Source organism: Girardinichthys multiradiatus, chromosome 4, assembly GCF_021462225.1.
Source record: "Girardinichthys multiradiatus isolate DD_20200921_A chromosome 4, DD_fGirMul_XY1, whole genome shotgun sequence".
Taxonomy (NCBI): domain Eukaryota; kingdom Metazoa; phylum Chordata; class Actinopteri; order Cyprinodontiformes; family Goodeidae; genus Girardinichthys; species Girardinichthys multiradiatus.
Genome location: NC_061797.1, coordinates 11,433,396 through 11,455,553, shown reverse-complemented (window position 1 = coordinate 11,455,553; position 22,158 = coordinate 11,433,396).

The following is a 22,158-nucleotide window of genomic DNA, read 5'->3' as shown; positions in this document are numbered from 1 at the left end:
CTCTATCAGTCCAAAAACAAACAAGCCAGGCCCTTCCCAGGTCTGTTGGTGGGGCATTCACTCCTTCCTTGTCCACTTTAACTTCTCTAGGGGGGAGAAAGAACTTTGCTCCGGCCTGTTTCTCTTCTGCCCGCATAAGATGCTTTCAATATAAATCCAGTGTATCGCTCTTCTGGCTCTGGCAAACAGCATGGATTGTTGTCCATCTCAGTGGGTTTGGGGCCAAACTTCTTCTGAGTTTGGTTCTGGTGGAAACTCACACTGTGATTTGCAGCAGGCAGACAGGCAGCAGAGCCTCTCTCTTTCAGGACATGCTGAAGAAGCGTCTCTGGTGTAGTAGCCATGGGAAGGGCAGGTTTCTAAATCTAGACTCAAAAACGCATATGTTGCACTCAAATCCCATACATGTGTGTATGTGTGTGTGAGAGAGGCAGATGAAAAAGTTTAGTATAGTTTCAGATTTTGCACACAGAAATATTATCAGTCCGTCAGTTGTCCACCATAACATTCACTATACTCCTTTCTTTTCCAACTGATCGCAATATTTAAGACAAACGAAACTTCCTGCAGGAAAGTTTAACTCTTTAACACCTTAATTGATGCACTCTGTGCTTTTTAATCTTTTTCTTGTGTTTTTTTATTTTTCTCATCTCCATCCATCAACTGTTTTACTTGAAACTATTTAAACTATTTAACTTATTTACCCTAAAACTTCCACTCTGTGAAAAAACAAACTTATCTTCCCAAATTAAAGCACATTTAACACAATCATCCCCACCCTTTCCTTTCATTTTTTAGGAGATGATGGTTAATGTGTAATAAAAAATAATATGCATTATATCATACAGAGCAACTTCTCACCCAGATATATTTGTAGAGTATGCATGTCCCAGATAAAAGGTATTTTTAATCTGGGCAAAAGAAAACAGGACCAACAGAATCTTGCTATGATTCTTCCAAAAATGCTTAGTCTTCCAAACATACACAACAGCACTCACACAGTTAGTATTTTAACATATTTATGTCCCTTCAGCAATATGTATGGTCGACCTAGCTTAGTTTATGAGCTCCCTTATTATTCAACATTTAATTTCATTTCCATACAGCGAAATGTTACCAACCAAATTATCCAGTCCACTTTACGGCGGAACCACATAGTCGTTTTTAATCTCCTTACGGCGAGATAACTACCTAAATTTATCGCTATTTCTTTGCGGCGAAATAAAACCTTCCCAATGCAGTGTCCTTACAGGTGACACACTACCAACGACTTTTAAGTACTTTTCTTCTTTTATTTCTATAGCGCTTACTCTTATTTCATGTACTGTATTTTAAAGCTATCTCACCTCGGAGTTGACTTCTAGGTGACTCTGTCGGACCCCCCAGGGTCACCTGGCATCGAGCAAGACGATAACCCACCGGCCAGATGCGAATGTCACACACCAGGACTTTCAGCCACCAGGCCTAGGTGCGGCTGTGCGGCAGCGCTTAACTCGACGTCAGGCTGTTCCCGGAGATCCGCCAGTCACTGCAAAGAAAGATAAAATCAGTTTAGTTCTTATAATATCCGGCTCCGAAGGACCAAGTTAATGTTAGGTATTATTTAGTCAACTCAGAGGCAAGAACGATACAGTCAATTTACTTGCAAGTGTAGCTCTGCAGTACAGACTATGAACTATTAGCCCCCTCTCTCTTTATTTATACATACTTGGTCACACAGTTCAAACAACATTCAGGGTGGGTGTGTGGGTGTGTGTGTGTGGGGTCAGAAAGGTTAGGGTTCATTTGTCTTGATTATAAACAAACAGAGGAAGTGGGAAGTGGGGACCTGGTGAATAGCCCCCAGATGCTGCTAATAAAAGCATAATAGAATAAAAGCATAACTCATTCTTGTCCCCATCTCCCTTCCTGTAACATGTAAGTAGGGAAAAGCACTTAGAGCAGATATGAGTGATAAACAATACAAAGGTTTTAAAACCCTAACAAACCTCAATTACACCTCAAAGGTTTCCTTCAACTATTCAGCCTCTGAAAGCTACCGACTTTTGAAACATATGCCAACAAAGTTTCTGTTTTTTAAATTTAAATGTTTTTTTTTTTTTTTCCCAACTTGACCATCGAAACCCTGAGCATCAGCACCTGTCCACGTAGAGGAAGAGAACTGAAGATTGGCCTTTCACCCAAGAAGAAAATCACTCTTGCCTACTAAAGGAATCATTTCATTCAGATCCATGGTGAGCCTCCGTCTCCAAAGCCTCTTCAGCCTTACCAGTTTCAGCATTAGGGAAAGAGGTTAAGTTGATTGATTTATTTCTGTTATTCAAATTATTAAGATTTGTTGATTTTTAAGCTGTTACTGACCCTTGCAAAAGCATTACTAATTAAAGAAAGCAGATAAAATTCTAGATTTATTGTGGACAGTCAATTATTTGAGTGACCTTATTTTTGGGTTTTTCGTTGGAGGTAAAAAGTCTTGGTGCCTGGTTCCAAATGATTTTAGGAGGTTTTTATAGGTTACCTTAAGCCAAACTTGTTAAAACAATGCCCTTGGGGCTCGTGCCGAGCCACTAAAATCAACCTAATCCATATACCAATTGCAAGTTGTAAAACAGGGAATGAGCAGCCATTAACAGAAGTGACTGTTGAGGAGTGGATGACTGTTGTGGGCTACTCGGTCGTTCAGACCACCAGTTGAAGAAGGGCGAGACTTTTGGATGCAGGCTGTTAGAGGTTAGGCGTCTCATTTCCCGACACCAGCTTAAACAGAGTGGTTAGCCCATCGGACAAAGAAAGTATGTATGGTATGTTCTTGTTTTCAAACTGTGCTTGTTTAGTTTTAATTTAGTTCTTAGTTGCTTTAGCATCCTGCACATAAATAATTTGTTTCAAGGACACTAATTCTCACACTGAATTATTCTCTCAAGAAGCACACAGTAATTTTGCACCCAGTAAATTTGTAGTGCAACTAAATCATTTACCAATCAGGGACTGTATTAGGGAAAAACATGCATTTCTGCTGCCATCACTATCACCATTTGTTGTGTTACATGTTATGAATATTTGTAGAAAAATAAATTAAGGTCTTTAAAAAACTATAATTGCTAGGTGCTCTTGAGGTGTCTCGTTTTGTCATGATCTTATTGATAAAATGGTATCTTTTGAAGGTATCTGTTAGTCATCGGCTTTGTCAACTTGGATACATTGTTGTGGATGATCTCTGACCTGCTCCAACTTTAGGGTTATGTCTACACATACCGCTTCAGTCAGTATCACTTGGACTTTTGTTCAAGTGTGTCATATCATAGGGTAGAATTTTCACATTTATAATTAGTCTTTTTAGTTTGTGGGCCAGACCGGATATCACTACCATCTGGGTGGGCAAATTCTAGTAGAGAATTCTTTTATACCTATACATCCCTAGTTTATACTATGTTTGACGTGATAAACCTTATCAGGCACCAGTGCGTATCTTTTTATAGTCTATCTGAATAGAAAAATGGTTATACAGTTTCCTTACTTAACCTCATAAGATATATATATTTATGGTCCTGACTGTCCTCATTAAAAATCTCTGCAATTTAAGTGTGTAAATCATTTGTTTTGTTTTCTTTTTCAGGAGGCTGAAAAAACTTTACCAATGCAGGGCAGTTCCAGGGCATTTTCTGCTGTCAGATGGTCCATTGTTGGTGTTTCACCAAGTGAGTCAGGCAACATGGCAACTCAAGATTAGACTATGTCTCTATAAGATGCAGACATGCACTCTGCTTTAATGGCAGAAGAAGAGCTTCCATCACCATTTGCAAACATTTCTGAGTCATTTATGACCACAGTTACCTGCCCAGCCTTGGTGATCTTGTGGACAATGCCCTGGTCTACATTTCAGGGCTTGTGGTCAGAAGAAAATCTGAAAAAACTGTCATGTGAGGTGTACCATGCAGGCCTCGTCACAGCTGTACCAGGGTTCTCGCCAGCGCATTTCAGCGTATGAGCGTATCAGCCCTTTAACTGACATATGGGCTCTCTCTGTGTGGTTTTTATGTCAGCTTCAAATTACCAATCAAACTTGTTTATTTATTAAAATATAAAATGTATTCATTTATACATTTATTACCATACCGTATATCTGTCTTTGTTAAAGAGCATAAAACAAAGTATGTCAGCATGAAAGCACATATTTTTAATGTGTGATAGGATCCTGTATCATAACTACATCTCTGCCATTTGTAGCAAACCAAACCATGTGAAAACCTTCAGGGGACTTGTGATTATTTTAGTTGGGCATACAGCTCAGAACAAATAAATGCTGTGGGGGGCGCATGAGTGACCTATCCAAGATGGCGACCATGCTGATTCATCATCTCCAAAAGGTATCTCCTGTCCTTCAGGTGTCTACCTAAATAATATGATTGACTTCTCCTTGTGGCCTGACGCACTCCGTTTTGTAGCGAGATCTTGCAGCTTTGCTGCGCGTTTCCATCTGTCGGCCACTGTAAGAAATACTGATTGGATGAAAAATACCTGTTTGTTATTGGCTGATGGTGTGATTCATTTACATTCGTTTTGTCAAATTGTGAGCACAGACACTGAGTATGAGCGCAGAGCAGCTGGAGTATGAGTTTTGGGGGAGTTTAGTAAGTGCCAGGACACAGTGTGCAAGCATGTGTGACATTTAAACACACACACCACGAATTATTGTTTGCTCACATAGATTTATGCGCTCACATCAGTCTCACTGCATGCTCGGGTTGGTGATACAAATATTACACCATCTGTTTCAAGCAGACCAAACGTGGCAGGTGTGAATACACCCTAAAAGTCAACACAAAGGGATTCTAAATACAAAGTGAGAATATGAAGGGGAATTTTATTTTTTTAAATGTGGATGTGGATGGGGTTTGTGCTCAGTGACAGGAAGAAAAGCTCAGAGTGGCTGGCTTCTCAAACTGTTTGACTCACAAATATTTAAGCCCTAAAGGATTCAGAACACTGATACTCTGAATATCAATAGGACTTGATTGAATTTGACACACATAAGTACAGCCTGCCAATTGGAATCTGTCTTAATCTACTTATTTTATGCAGTAGCTTCACAATATCATTTATTTCTTGGTGTTTGCAGGCCAACATCCAGAACCAAGAGTCTCAGGAAGTGAGGGATGCTGAAAAGTGCAGTCTGAGAAGCAAAAAACTACTTGGACAGAAAAAAACAATTAAATGCAACCCTCTGCACAGATAAAACATTCAACAGTTAGTGCAACCCCTGAGCTGAGGAATATCTGCCGCAATTTTCTTTGTTCAAAGTATTTTCTCAGCCCCACCTCTCACCTCCTCTGAAGCTTCCACCAATTAGGACAAAAACAAGGTTAATATTTCATATCGTATTTGCTGTGGGGAATCCTAACCACATCCACAGTCACTTCTCACCTGTAGTAGATGACATTCTTAGAGGTGACTTGACTTCAAATAGACATGAGGTTTTCACGTGCTGTTTGAAAATCTGCTGCGGCAATACCATTATGCCAGTCAGACAATCCTAGCTAGGAAATGTGCTAAGGAGCTTTCAGACAGCTAGAATACAGCTTTCAATGTGTATTCATTTGCATTCAGTGTAAGAAAAACAAAGAAATCAGGCCTTATTGAACTCAAATGTACTTAAGAGTGGAATCTGAAGATGCAATACATCACCAGGAACTTCTGCAAATATTATTACTGCACTGCACTGGACTTTATGAGTCTAATTTAAAATAAGGAAAAGGACAGTGGGGGAAAAATGGTTGGTGATCTCTGATATCGGTTGGGGGCTTTCAGACACACACTACCACAGATGTAGGATGGTCAGTATATATGCTGTTCACTACTTCATCTAATGTGTCAGCTGGGAATGTCAGGATGTGACATTTTGGACTTTGTGTTTTGTTTTGTTTATAGTTTACTAGAGGTTTCTTGTTTATGGTTTTGTATTCGTGTTTTCTGTTTTTCCTACAGTACTAGTTTTCTTCTGCCTCCCAGTGTGTTTACCTCTGCTTCATTCTTAGTTTTATTCCATCAGTGTTGGTTTGAGTTTGTTTACTTTTGTAGTCGGGGTTTCCTTATGGTTTCTGTTTTACTAAGTTCTTAGGTTCTTGTGTTCCCTCCAGTTTTTCAGTTTCCTTCAGTTCATGTTTATCCTTGATTCTTACGCTTTATTTTTATCTTGGTTTATAGTTTCATTTAGGCCTGCTTACTGTTCTTCCTTTAGTCCCTTTCCTCATGTTTTGGTTTCATTAGGTTCACCTGCTCCCTCTGCCTCCCTGCCTCCTTGTCTCACCTGTTCTTAGTTCCTTTGATTACCTGCCTTTGTTCTCCCTCTGTATATTAGTTGGTTTTGTTTCATTGCCCTTGGCTGGTTCCTCTCGTCGCTCTCAATTGCTGCCCTCGTTCATGCCATGTTCCTGCAGTGTCGCAGCTTCGTAGGTTTTTTGGATTCTGGTTCTGTGTTGTACCTGCAGTGATTTCGTTACGTTTCTGATCCTTTAAATAAAATAAGGATTAATTTAAGATGCTGCTTCCAAGCTCTTGTCTGTGCTTCGGTCCACCCCAAAACCCTATCTTGACAGGGAATGTATTGGGTATGTGGGATGACTCCAGGAATAGTGCTGCACTAAAACAATGCTTCTGATTACTACATTAGTTTTACTAGATAGCAAAAGGAGACTAGAAGCTGTTACCATATTAAGCTACTAACCAGATTTTGTTTGGTAGGTGCCAGTTTTGTAATCATGTTAATTACTGCTCCCCATTTTTAGCCATTGCAGTGGGTATGTCGCAACACTCCAGTACGATCGCAGCATTCACTAACCGAGCCATAGTAGTGTTAGGTTTTTGCAAAAACGCTTGCCTCAAAATCATAAGTTTAAAAACACTTAGATTACTATGCTTTAATAGAATAAAAGAAAAAAAAAACAGTTAAAGCTTTATAACCCCTGTGATTCAGGGGCAGACTCACATATGGGGCAACCGGGTATTTCCACTGTGAGCCGGTGGATTCATGGGCCGATGGTTCAGCCCGTGGAGGTGCTGTGGCGCTTGGCCCCATACACATACAGCACACTCTTGCTTTGTGGTGTCACAATGCCTAAACGCCTTCTGTAGCTCTTCTTCCTCCAGTCAGGCAGATCTGCTTAGCGCGCAGCCACAGAGTGGACCTGCAAGCAGACAAGCGAGCGCGATTGGGCCGACCGGTGGACACCGAGCAGCAGGGTGGAAAGTAATGGATTTCGTTAAGTTGTGTGACTGTAATAAAGTACACGTTCTCTGTATGTTGCAGTTTTTTAAGTAGTTTACAAAAATATAGATATAAAAAAATAATAATATATATATATATATGTGTGTGTGTGTGTGTGTGTGTGTGTGTGTGTGTACACTACAAGTCAAAGGTTTTAGATACACTTTCTCACCTAATGGGTCTCTTTAGTTTCATGACTAATTGTAGATTCTCACCTTCTCACCAAATGCATCAAAACTGTAAATGAACACACATGGAATTATATATATATCTATATAGATATACAGGGGTCGGACAATGAAATTGAAACACCTGATTTTAGATCACAATAATTTATTAGTATGTTGTAGGGCCTCCTTTTGCGGCCGATACAGCGTCAATTCGTCTTGGGAATGACATATACAAGTCCTGCACAGTGGTCAGAGGGATTTTAAGCTATTCTTCTTGCAGGATAGTGGCCAGGTCACTACGTGATACTGGTGGAGAAAAACGTTTCCTGACTCTCTCCTCCAAAACACCCCAAAGTGGCTCAATAATATTTAGATCTGGTGACTGTGCAGGCCATGGGAGATGTTCAACCTCACTTTCATGTTCATCAAACCAATCTTTCACCAGTCTTGCTGTGTGTATTGGTGCATTGTCATCCTGATACACGGCACCGCCTTCAGGATACAATGTTTGAACCATTGGATGCACATGGTCCTCAAGAATGGTTCAGTAGTCCTTGGCAGTGACATGCCCAACTAGCACAAGTATTGGGCCAAGGGAATGCCATGATATGGCAGCCCATACCATCACTGATCCACCCCCATGCTTCCCTCTGGGCATGCAACAGTCTGGGTGGTACGCTTCTTTGGGGCTTCTCCACACCGTAACTCTCCCGTTTTCACATGTTTTCACATTGTCCACAGATTTGCACTCCTTGCACCATTGAAACCGACGTTTGGCATTGGCATGAGTGACCAAAGGTTTGGCTATAGCAGCCCGGCCGTGTATATTGATCCTGTGGAGCTCCTGACAGACAGTTCTGGTGGAAACAGGAGAGTTGAGGTGCACATTTAATTCTGCCGTGATTTGGGCAACCGTGGTTTTATGTTTTTTGGATACAATCCGGGTTAGCACCCGAACATCTCTTTCAGACAGCTTCCTCTTGCGTCCACAGTTAATCCTGTTGGATGTTGTTCGTCCTTCTTGGTGGTATGCTGACATTACCCTGGATACCGTGGCTCTTGATATATCACAAAGACTTGCTGTCTTGGTCACAGATGCGCCAGCAAGACGTGCACCAACAATTGGTCCTCTTTTGAACTCTGGTATGTCACCCATAATGTTGTGTGCATTTCAATATTTTGAGCAAAACTGTGCTCTTACCCTGCTAATTGAACCTTCACACCCTGCTCTTACTGGTGCAATGTGCAATCAATGAAGAGTGGCTACCAGGCTGGTCCAATTTAGCCATGAAACCTCCTACACTAAAATGACAGGTGTTTCAGTTTCATTGTCCTACCCCTGTATATAGATATATACACATACAGTACTGTGCAAACATTTAGGCAGGTGTGAAAAAATGCTGTAAACAAAGAATGCTTTCAAAAATATAAATGATGATTGTATATTTGTGTTAATTTACAAAATGCTAAGTGATGTGAGAAAGCCTACATCCACAGAAGATCTTTGGTTAGTTCTCAAAGATATATATACATATAGCCCTAGCAGTGGGAAGTGGGCCAGTCTCCTGTGTCTGTACCTGCCGTTTAATAAAAAAAAAAATTGTTGAATGGAGGCACACCTTTGAACATATTTTTTATCTTTGAGCAAAACCTTCAACACACTGCTTTCTTTTATGACATCATGGGGAAATGTAATGAAATCACCAAAGATATCAGGAAGAGGCTTTTGAATCCTCCACAAGGTACCCCCACAAGTTTGATTCAGCCTTGCGTATAATTCCAGATGTTTGAAGGTGCCATGCTTCAAACAATTATTATGTAGGTATAAACACAATGGGAATGATCAGCCATCATACTGTTTGGAAGGGAAGTGGGTTCTAGTTCCCAGAGTGAAATGTGTGCTTAAGCCCCACAGCAAAAAGTAAATGACCAGTGCCCCGCGTGATCCATGTACAGAGGCCTAAGTCCTTGTTGCAGACTGCTGTGGGATCGAATCCCGGCACGTTGACACTTTCTGCACTCCCTTACCTTCCTCTTTCCACACTATTTCCTGTCTCATTATTGTTGAAAAAATACTTTGAATCTCACAAACCTTGTGAAGAAGCTAGCTGAAGCTGGTAAGGAAGTACTGCACCAACATGGGCTGAAATGCCGCTCAACAAGGAATATGTCCTTATGCCAAAAGCAACATAAAAAAGCATAGATTGCGGTTTGCAAATGTGCAGAGTGATAGCGACTTTTATTATTTATAATAGAGGAAGGTCATCTGGTCTGATTAAATTAAAATTAAGGTTCCATAATGAACACTGTTATGAGTATTGTTATGTTTAGACAAAAAAGGACTAAACCCTACAGAAAGCTGCCCATTTTGGATCATTTTGTGAATTTTACACATATGGTATTGAACAAACTTTCAGACACATTTTCACTTAGCACCTCAAAAATAAATCTATAAATTCTTAAGGTATTCATTTTTGAAAATCTGGCTTTTTGACATGAAATACAAACTTTTTACATCACACCAGATCTAAGTCATCACAGATATCCCTTCAACACATCTATATAATATCCTGCTGTCTTTAGCGCTGACCAGTGAGAGAGAACATAATGTCATAAATTTTAAGAAGGCCAGATGAATTGAACTGCAAGCAAGAAAAAAACAGAAAAGAAACTATATGCTGCAAATGCCAGTCTTAACAGGCAAATCTTCAGCTGCTTCTTTTACAGGTCAATTGAGTCAATAGAGTGTAAGTGAAGCTTAAATGCTACAACTGCAGCTTTCCCTTAACTTAGGCATTGATGAAGGTGTGTCCCACGCAACTCTTTAAAAGTCCAAACCAGAAGCTTAGACTGCATTCTATATTACAGAGAGAGCATGTACTTAGAATTCAAAAGGTGTTTAATATGCAAGCACTTGGAAAATCTGGTCAAAAGCTGATCGGGTACATTTTGGATAAGCTGCAGATGAACAAGATATGTTTCATGAAGGCAAGTAAAAACAATTACAACAATGTATGTGAGAGGAAATAAAAGCATGCCATCTTAAACTCAGCTTTGGCTTCAATAGCCCTCAGTGTACAATACTTATATTCCTTAAATCAGGGGTTCCCAAACAGTTCAGCCTGTGACCAATAAAATAACAGTGCCAGAGACTGACAACCCCATATTGGCGACCTGATGACTCCCTAAAAATATATCAAATTATTTTACTCTGTATTTATTTATTTAATGAATAAGTACAGCGCTAAATCATTATATTATTTTTATTAAATGACATATAATTATTAAATTCCACCATTTGCTAGGTACAGTTAAGTATTTGATGGGACACAATTATTTAATTGTGCATTTCATAATTTAATGTATATTTAATTATCTAATATTGTATTAAATATGGTTTTATTATTGTATTCATTATTTCATGGGGCATTAACATTTATTTATTTTATGATATATTTATTTATTTAATTTCGATACACCTCTGGTGTACAATAATTCTGAAAATCATCTCGCCCCTCCCAACTTCGTGTCTGACTACCCCTCATTGGGTCTCAACCCCCACCCCTGCCTTAAACGATAAAAACAATATGAACAACACTTTCGACATAAGAATCAAATATTAAAGATTAACCACTAGCCCCAAATTTCTAATGGTGGGTCTTTGATATCAGTTTTAAGTTGGTGTAAATCCCTCAGGTTATCACTGAGTCATGTAATTTTTAAGGTTTACAGCTCCTGTATTTAACTATGACAGCATTTTGTGTAGTGTGTAAGGAAGTCAAACAGTGGAGGGCAAAAGTGGTGTCAGGCGTTAAAAAAAAGAAAAAACCAACAGCAGCTAAACTTTATCTAAAAGTCATGCTTTTAAGAAAGAAAATCAGCAAGCTGAAACCCGACCTGTGAGATGCATCATCTATGTCAAATTTAATGCAAAGGTACATCTCAAAAAATTAGAATATCATGAAAAACTTCACTTTTGCTCATTCATTTAAAAAGTTAAACTCATACATTATATAGATTTATTACCCATAGGGTGAAATATTTAATGCCTTTAATAATTGTAACTCTGATGAGTATGATGTAAAGATATTGACAAACCCAAATTCATCATCTCAGAAAAATAGATTATTGTGCAAAAGGTATATTTTGAAATTCATAGTGACAAACCCGAATCAGCTAACTAACTTAAAACTGCAAAGGTTTCCTAAACCTCTAACTAAATGGTCTCTCAGTCAGTAGGCAAAACAATCATGGAGAAGACTGCTGAATTGACAGATGTCCAGAAGACAGTCATTGATACCCTCCGTGAGGAGAGTGAGCCACAAAAGGTCAATGCTGAAGAAGCTGGTTGTTCACATAGTTCTGTTTCAGAGAATAGTCATGGAAATTTGAGTAGAAGGAAAAAATGTGTTGGGTAAAGGTGCACCAACAGCAGGAAAAAACCAAAACCTTGAGAGGATTGTCAGGCAAAACCCATTCATGAATTTGGAGGAGCTTCACAAGGAGTGGATTGAGGCTGGGGTTGGTGCATCAAGAGCCACTCTGCACAGATGAATCCTATTTTAAACCAGAGACAGGCCAGAAGTGTCTTACCTGAGCTAAGGAAAAAAGAAATTGACTGTTGCACAGTGGTCCAAAGTCCTGTTTTCAGATAAAAAATAAAGTTTGCATTTCATTTGGAAATCAAATTCTCTCAGTCTGGAGGAAGAGTGCAGAGGCAAAGAATCAATATTGCTTGTCCAGTGTGAAGTTTCCAGAGTCAGCGATGATTTAGGGTGCCATGTCATCTGCTGACATTTGTCCACTGTGAAGTCCACATTCAATTTTCTGAGTTTTCATTGTCTGTAAGCCATAATCATCAGCATTATAAGAAATAAAGACTTGTAATATTTAACTATACGTGTAATAATTCTAAATGATATATGAGTCTGACTTTCCTAAATGAGTGACAAAAATATTGAACTTTTTCATATCTAAATTATTTTAGATGTACCTCTAATAGTTTCTTAAGAATCACTCTGTTGAAGCTAAAATCACTTATTTCACTTTCTGACAGTGCATGGTCGAGTACTGGCCTAAAAAACACAGAGGAAACTGGGACGAAAAGAAGCCAAAGTCTAAAATACGTTAAGACACTCTATAGTACTTCAAAAGGTTGCAAGAAAGTCTGTCTTCTTTAAGAAAAAACTCTATATGTTTGCGCAGAGTTGTATGTGCGCATTTCACATCCTGCACATACTGGACCCAGATTCGTTGCAGGACCTCAGCCTATGTATGAGCAACATGCTCAAACAAATCAGATAGGCAAGCTCCCCTGGGAGATTTTTTATTTTATTTAAAAAAATTTCCATCCCTGAATAAGTCCCATTTATATTTAGTATTCATTCCAGTGCAGCGGGTTGCCCATGGCCGCTGGTTGTGCATGTGAAGTGGGATGCAAAATGTGGCAGCAAGCCAGAGGACTAGAAACATTTTTGGGCCATGCGCCAGGTGAGCAATTTTCATTCGTATGATTGGGCACCATCTTTGGATCTGCTTTCATCTGTCATTACTGAGGCGAGCCTGCTACTGACACTGACCAAACAATCCCCCAGCAGCAGACAGAACAAAAAAGTGTTCTGACTCTGTTAGTGCCAATTCACATTTATTGCACATGTTTTAGGTAAACTGTGTGCTTCATTGTTTTGCACTAGGTTCACTAAAGAGATTGCACAAAATAAATGTGGCTTTATACACACCCCTCCAGTCCAAGAGACGGGACCAAGTTGAACTTGCATCAGATCACAACTCTCTACTCAGCCACAAAAACAGGAGATTGAGAAAACAAATTTGCTCACAGAGAAACCCTGACAAGATCAAGGCATTTCTTCAGACTTTATAAGCAACATGTGTCTGTATCAGGGATGAATCATGTTTGAACTGGCTTTTCTAAATCAAGTGATGGGGATGTTTAATGCACAACTGCAGACTGTTAAAAACAATGCAATCCTCTGATTCACCAAAATCTTGACAAAGCTTGAACTGTTGCTAAAACATATGTTGGAATGCACTGGGCACTCCTGAGACATTTTTGGCACCATCAGCCATCTTCTATGGTGTTGTCTGCAGGAGCAACAGCCTTTCTACAGCTTAGAGGAAGCGGTTACGTGAGGAAGGCCAGCTCTGTCCTAGAATGCCCCCTCGACCAAGCGCAGGTGGTGGGAGACAGAGGAAGTGACAAAAATAACATTACTGTTGGACAATGTCTACACCCCAAGCATGAAGCAGTTGCAGAGCTGGAGAGCTCCTTCAGTGACAGACTGCTGCATCCTGCAAGCGAGTTTGTCACCAGAAGGTGCACAGTTGTTAGAGTGTTTAGAACAGAAGAAAGCCTGCAACACTCAGCACCCAAGAGCAACAAAAGGCATATGGACACGGCTCCAGAAGGCCACAGACGCCACGAGCAGACAGACACGATACCACCCTCAAGCAGCCATAGACCTCACACAGAGGAAGGTTGTCAGTGAAACACAGAACAGCAGCCCCTAGGCCCCTAGTACGCCCCAACCACCACCACCACCATCTCCCGCAAAGCAGGCCACAGGCCAAGCCTGGACCTCGCCCCCTTGGTCTCCTCAGCTTCAGAATTATTTAGCACTTTGTGTTGGCCAGTCATATTAAATCTCAGAAAAGACATTGAAAGTTTGTGATTGTAACTTGATAAAATATAGATAAGTTCATCTAATCACATAAGTCACAGTTAGAGATTCTGAAAAAGCAGATTGTCCCTTAAGCAATTACATTTTACAGGTATAAATTCAAGAATAACAATAGTAATGTAGGCAAACAGCCACAAGGTACATATCAAGCAGACCATCTGTTATTCATCACGCAGTAGCCTCAGGCTGATTATGCATCCTGTTAAAAGTCACATTCCCTGAGTAAATATTTCCAATAGTGTAACACCGCTTAATAGCCCATGGAAAACGTCCAACAGCATCATCCATCTGTCCTGAATCACAGTTAGCCTGAATGAAAGATTATGAGAAACCAGCTTGTTCTGCTTTGATCCCATAACGCTGTCAACTGCAGGAAAAAGCAGAAGCGTCAAATCTAAAATCTAAGGCAAGAGCTTCATTTACCTTTGCTGTGGTTACCGATTCTAAACCTAACAGCACATGAGAAGAGTCTGTGGGTTTGTGGGTGCTCCCCTGAGAACACGCACATATTCAGACATACCAACATGTCAGGGCTTTTGTGAGAGTATAGATAAGGAAGATGTTCTTAAATGTGGTCATGATGAATTATTTAGCTGGTGAAGACTGTGGTATACCAGGAGCTCTAAGCTGATGTTATTTTTTTTTTTAAATCAGCACTCTTTGTCATTTAAAACCTACTTTTTTGTGGGACTCAGTCTCACAGGAATAACAAGAATGCTCTTATCTTAATTGTAACATTTACGACATAAATCCATTTGTGCAATGACAATGGCAACCTGTGTGGTGACGAGGAACACATCAGGATGTCACAGGATGTTTGTGACTGTTTTAGTCAGAAAAATCATCACTGATCAGTTTAGAACCTTCATTATAAAAGCGTAGTGTTTAGCACTTTGCACTAATGAAAATACTAAAAGGAATATTACAGGGAACCACTTACTTACGTCAGTTAGTCCATAACCCAACTGCCTGTATCATTTCCAGAGCTTAATTCACCAACTATATCACTACTTTCCTGCCGCAGCAAATATTGCATCAACATCCCTAGTGAAGTACTGGAGATCCACATACCTGCTTGTTCATTCAGAACTTCCTTATCTATCCACCTCTGTCTGCCCCTTGCCCAACTGTCTTCCATGGGGTCCAGATTGTTTAGCACACCCTTACCTCTGGAACTCTCCTTCTTCTGATATCCATTGACTCTCTGCCCCTTTTCAAATTCTTTTTAAAAACCCACATTTTAAAATTCACATTCTCTGTTTGATTCTAGCTCTATGCCACTAATGCAACTACCAAAGTTGCATTAGTGGCCAAACCGATTCTTGACCAGTACTCCAAAGACACTCAGAAAAAAAAAGGGTTTCATGTATCTTAAATAGGCTTTTGTTTTTTGAGAAAAACATGCCTATTTTAAAAAATACATATATTCTTGATCATGGTTTGATGCTTTGAGGGTCGAGATGTGCCCTCACCCCCACCATGGGCTCAGGGTAGTTGACCCAGTTGTGCCAACCAGGCAATGGCCTTGGATACCAATATGGCACTCTCACCATTTTAAGTCACAATAATGTCAATAAAATAAATAGAGATCATTTGAGAGATGGACTTGTTAACAGTGCAGTAGAATACGTTTTTAGCTGGTAACAAATAAAAAGTGAAAACTGCTCTGGTAAGGAGTTTGCTTTTGGTATTTCAATGCAACTCTTCCTCACAGGGGATTTTTGTGAGCTCATTACTGTGTATCACTTCTGGAACTGTAAAAAATCTGCATCTATTGTGCTTCTTAAGAACAGTAAAACCTTTGATCCTATATAAATAAACGGCATAAAAAACAATGACATAAAGGAACTATTTTGCAAATTTTAAACTCTTTAATGTGTTTACCTGCTTATGCTACTTGATACAATGTTTTTGCTGCATGCATTTATTTTCTCTGCTTATGTATTTTAAGATGATCATGTTTCTGAGGCAACACAATCCACAACACAGTTTATTTTAGTGTTTATGGTGCTCTCTTTTTGACTGTGTAGTCTCTTTGCTCTGTCTTGCTCTAAGACTGAAGTGAGGAGGACAGTCTTAGGTCATAGGTAAGTCAAGCTGGCATCATGGATTCACCTAAGCAGGCTGACTGATGAAAAAAGTAGCAGCTTCTGATATTTTTACATTCGGTCCACCAGGTATTTCCCCTTCCGGGTTCTTGCTGCTGCTCTCCATGCTAGGTGTATTTTATCAGGGGGCTTGATGGATGTTAGAAGTTTTCAATTTGAAGATTAAAGGAGATGAGGAAACATTAGCAGGAGAAGGGGAGAAGGAGAAAAGGTCAGCAGACAGAGCTGAAGACATACAGAGAAGGGAAAGCAACTGAAGCAGCTGTTTTCAGACATGTGGAAGCTGTGTGTGTCCATTTTGGCCAGCATCCGGCTGCAGGTACTACCTCCTCATCCCATCTCCACCACCGCCACCACCACCCTCCCCATCAGGTTGATTAATTGTGAGCAGAGCCAGGTGCATTTCTCTCCCCACAGAGAGGTCAGGCATATGGCAGTTTGGAGAGCCAAGCAGTGGAATTATCATATCAAACCCGTTCCCCTCAAACACTCAGGGGAGCACATGTCTAAGACGCTGATTCTGAAAAAAAAAAAGTATTACAAAGATCAAGGTGCTCAAGCCTTTTCTGACAACCACTGTTAGCTTTGAGATTATGATGTTTTTTGGAGCCTGGCTATGCAGGAGCTGCAAGACCTTTTCATCTTCCTGACTATATCTGTCCTCATTCTGTGCTGCTGTAAATTATACATGAAGCAGCAAAGCCAATTTCCCAAATGTTTAAGCCAGCAGCCTCCAAGGCATGGTTCTGACCTTAACTGTACATGGAGACTGGCTGTAGATCTTCAAGAAGGGAAAGCTTGTAGAAAGTGTGACATGGCTGTGCCAGGCAGTGCTGGTGATTGGACAAATCAGGACCTGGAGGTATAAGAACAGTTTTGATCCTGGCAGCAGACTTTCAAAGCTTTGTTAAAGGTTCAACAATATAGCATATAGTAAAAGAAATCAGTGACTGGAAGTAACCATACATTCACAGTAGGAGATAAGGCTAACCATAATTTTGGGGGTGAGATGACAACAATATTTTTTAGACAACTAAACTGCACTTCAAAGTAAGTATTCAGTAAGCAGTGCTAGACCCAATCTAAAGTGGTTCTAATACCAAAAAATCTTCAAAATCTTTTTCACATATGTAAACATATAGGTAAATTCTGGGGGTTGCATGTTTGCTTAGCCCTTTCTTCAACATCACAGGCCACATCAGCGATCGCAATACTACAGATAATGCCCATCTATCTATCTATCTATCTATCTATCTATCTATCTATCTATCTATCTATCTATCTATCTATCTATCTATCTATCTATCTATCTATCTATCTATCTATCTATCTATCTATCTATCTATCTATCTATCTATCTATCTATCTATCTATCTATCTATCTATCTATCTATCTATCTATCTATCTGTCTGTCTGTCTGTCTGTCTGTCTGTCTGTCTGTCTGTCTGTCTGTCTGTCTGTCTGTCTGTCTGTCTGTCTGTCTGTCTGTCTATCTATCTATCTATCTATCTATCTATCTATCTTCCATCCATCCATCCATCTATCCATCCATCACAAAACTGGATATCATAAAACATATCACAATAATGGTACTGGTTATTCAGTATACACGATTTCAAGTTACTTGAGGCTTTGGGGGGGGGGGGGTTAATGGCTAACCAATGCTGTCACACATACGAATTAAAAATCAATCAAACACGTTTGGACTTTTTTATCTAAATAACCTTGAATGCTTATTTAGCCGCACAAAATCATGCCGAATGCACGTGAAAACATCTTTGCCAGTCAACTGCCCTCTCCACAAGAAATGTCATGAATAGGAATAAGTCATGAAAGACTTGGGTTGATCAGAGGCTGCCACGGTATGATACCTGTCAGTGTCCTTTAATGCAAGTCACTTGTACTGTGCCGGTATTAACACATCCATATTAATACTAATTGTAACTCACCTGAGCCACACTGCTACACAGTTCTACTGCACAAATCTATGTATATGTTTGATGTTAAAAATGGAATATTAGATGAATGTTAACTTTAGTTAATGTTAACCCTTTGTTTTGCTTAATAATCCTGTTTTGCATTGTGAATGTTTTTTTTTTATCTTCAACCATAAGGACCACATTGGAAAGAAGTGACAACTAATCAAATCAAACATAATTTTTTATATTTGGTGAAATTCCATTTTAAACTGTGTGAACGTAGGCTGCCTTGCCCACTCACACCTTATCTGGTCTGCCCAAACATTTTCTATGGGACTGAAATCAGGGTTTTTCTGATGGCCGAAAACATATGCTTTTTGTCCCAAAGGTACTCTGAAACTAATTTGGTGGTATGTTTAGGGTCATTGTCCATCTAGAAGACCCATCTGTTCCCAAGCTTGAACTTCCTGGTTGATGTCTTGAGATGTTGCTTTAATATTTCCACCCGATGTTCTTCCCTCAAAATACCAGCTATTTTGTAAAGTGTATCAATGCCTGCTGCAGCAAAATGGCCACAAAACATGGTATTACTACCACTGTACTTCATAACTGGTATTAAAATACATCTACAGGTGTTAAATTAGTGTAGAAAATCTAAGACGAATAATGCAGAATATAGAAAAAGTTTATAGGTTCACACAGGTGATTCCCAGAAATGAAAACAGAGACGAGTAGACCGTGGACTAGGTGGTTCCACATCGAGAAAGACAAAAACTCTGGATCCCATGACAAAATGCTGACTAAACCTAAATATACAATACATTATATATGATACACATGCAGATATATGATACACAAAAATGTTTTATCATATTGCTTCTTAGCTGAACAGTCACATTTAGATTTTACATTAACTAAATGTAGGCCACAGTTCAGAATCAGATGTTTTTGAAACCTTTCTGAACCAACAACATCCACCTACGTTCTTTCTCCAGCCAACAGACATCAAAAGCTACATGATTTATTTTTTATTCTTAAAGGCAGATCAACTAATTGAGTTTACTTCTACATGGTATGTTTAATTTATTTCCATTAGATAATGCTGTTCATGTGGTTGCCTTGTTAGTTTGTTATTCTGTCTTTGAAGAGCCTTTGCCTTAAAAAGGCCCTCTGCTCTCTCATCAGCACATCTCATTCAAATTGCATGTTGTCTAGAATCCCTTGTGATCAGCACAGCAAAGATACAAAATTCTGCATAAGTTTAAACAAGTAACTATTGGACATCATTAATATATTTATTACAACAGCAGATTTCCTCTTTCATATGTCGGCTTTTTCTGGGGGCAAAAACTCAAACACCATTAGAAAAAGGATCCTGCAATTTGTAGCAGCTAATTACACCTTTTTGCCTGAATGGGGATAGTTAGAAATGAAGGCTGCTGGCTCCCTCTGTGCTCAGTGCCTGTGTGAAAAGAAGAAACAGTATTGGTGTGAAGAAAGATGTCTGGGCATGTCACTGATTGGAAAACCTGTCATTGGCTCTCAATGTCAGAAACTGTAAAAACTTGTCTGTTACTGTTTTAAAAATGCAGTACTGTTTTTAAGGAGTTAAAAGAGGTTATAGAGGGACGAGGATGTACCTAAAACATTTCCAGGATAGATAAGATAGGAGAGAGCACCAAGTTGTATACAAAGTAGTCCAATCTCAGCAGCGGTTTGGGGGGAATCTTTCCTGTTGCTCTGTGTTCAGAGAAACATACTTAATCTTTCAGTTTGTTTGGGTGTTTTATTCCCTGGAGGTCTAATTTAGAACCAAGTGATCTGATTAGCCAAGCTCTCCCAGAGCCCCTCTCATGGGAACCACAACCAAGGGCATCATTTGAATCACAATCACAAGATGCAGAAACAAACTACAATTCTTATCAAAAAAGATGTGTTTTTAATCTTTTTCCTATTTATTCAAATTGATCTTGTTTTCTTTTGCTCATACCTGTTTATTGGAAAATGTCCTTACAACGTATGCGTCCCTTTTAAATTGTTAGGCATAGTTCCTAAAGACGAGTTTTACACAAATACCCTACAGCACATTTTAAAAGTGCCGCGCTATTTTGCATTATTGCATATTTTCATATTTTACTTTTAGTAAACTTTTGTGTTTTGCTGCTATCCACATTATGGCACCAGTATTCAGTAGGATTCTATCTCTTTTGCCTCTATGAAATAGTCTATATATTTTCTTGCAATTAAAACAACATTGATTAATATTCAGTGGCATGTTGAAAGCATACATCCTTTTCATTTAACTGTCTGTCTGTCTGTCTAGATTTTTACACTGTAGTATGTTCATACCAGTAAGTTATTCTGACTGGTAATGCATCTCTTGTTTTGTCCCAGGTACGTGTTTCAGACAGAAAGAACAGATGGTGCATTGCTGCTTCCTCCATTTCCTGTATAAATAATAGCTACCCTTTCTGTATCAAACCACCTAATGCAATTGTGACAACTGTTTAAAGATTCATAAAATACTGCTCACATAAACTGATACACTATAGCCTCAAAAGTATTTGTCTGTCTACTTTTGCATGTTCATGAACTTTGATGACATCCAATTCTTAATCAACAAGGTCTAATTTGTTGATGGACCCACCATTGCCAGCAATAGTGTCAGCAGATGTGGCTGCACAGCAGTAAACAGACCCATTATCCTAGCTTTTCTTTAACAGCAGAACAACAACATCACACCGATTTGAACTCAAACTTGGAGTGAAGTGAGCATCCCTCCTGCACTTGTAGAATAACACGTTTAATTTGCCTATTCAGTTAACATGTAATTTCCCCCTACTGAATTTTGGAAATAAAAGTATATATATCAATACACAACTGAGAGCATAAACCTTAATGTCCCCACTTGCTTTAAGGGTGTTAACTCTATATTCAAAATAACCCTCTTATTATTACACCCCAAAAACAAAACTTGCTTTGATCTGACAACGTGGTACTTTATGTCAACATGTTTACATCAGTTTCTTCACAGGGTTCATTGCTATTGCAATAGTAAACCTTTGCTGATGGATATACAGAACAGTCAATACTCTTAAGTAGTTGCATAAAATGTAAACACCCTTGAATGGTAGCAGTTACGGCCATCTCAGGAGTCCAATGGAACGTTTTCAGAGAGGAGGTGAGTTGAGTGACAGATGCAGTGACCTGACTGTAGTTCCTTATAAACCTCCTATAAAAATTTGCAAATCCCAAGAACCTTTGAAGTTGCCTGCGATCAGTTGGAGTAGGCCACTCTGCCACTGCCTTGGTTTTCTCGGGATCAGTTCTGTACCTGCCTGCCTCAAAAATAAAACCCAAAAAAGACACAGATGTGACACTGAATTCGCACTTTTCGGCCTTAAAAAAGAGTTGATTCTCAAAGAGCCTCTGGAGAAATGTTCTGACATGCTGGCGATGTTGTTCTATGTCCTGGGAAAAAATCAAAATGTCATCCAGATAAACGAAAACAAAGAGGTTGAGAAAGTCATGAAGAACATCATTAATAAGAGCCTGGAAAACAGCGGGTGCATTAGTCAACCCGCTGTTTACTCAAAATGTCCTAGGGGGGTTTTGAAAGCTGTTTTCCACTCATCACCCTCTCGGATCCAGACCAAATGGTAAGCATTGCGCAGGTCAAGTTTAGTGAAGATCTTGGCAGAATGTAATTGTTCATGTATGGAATCAATAAGTGGTAGTGGGTATTTATTTTTAATAGTTATTTGATTCAATCCTCTATAATCAATACAAGGTCTTAATGTGCCGTCCTTCTTACCCACGAAGAAGAATCCGGCGCCAACAGGGGAGGTAGACGGACGAATGATCCCAGATGCTAAAGAATCCTCAATGTACTCTTTCATGACCCTTCTCTCGGGTCCGGAGAGTTTAAAGAGTCTGCTGGATGGTAGCGGAGCGCCTGGGAGGAGATCAATAGGGCAGTCATAGGGGCGATGCAGAGG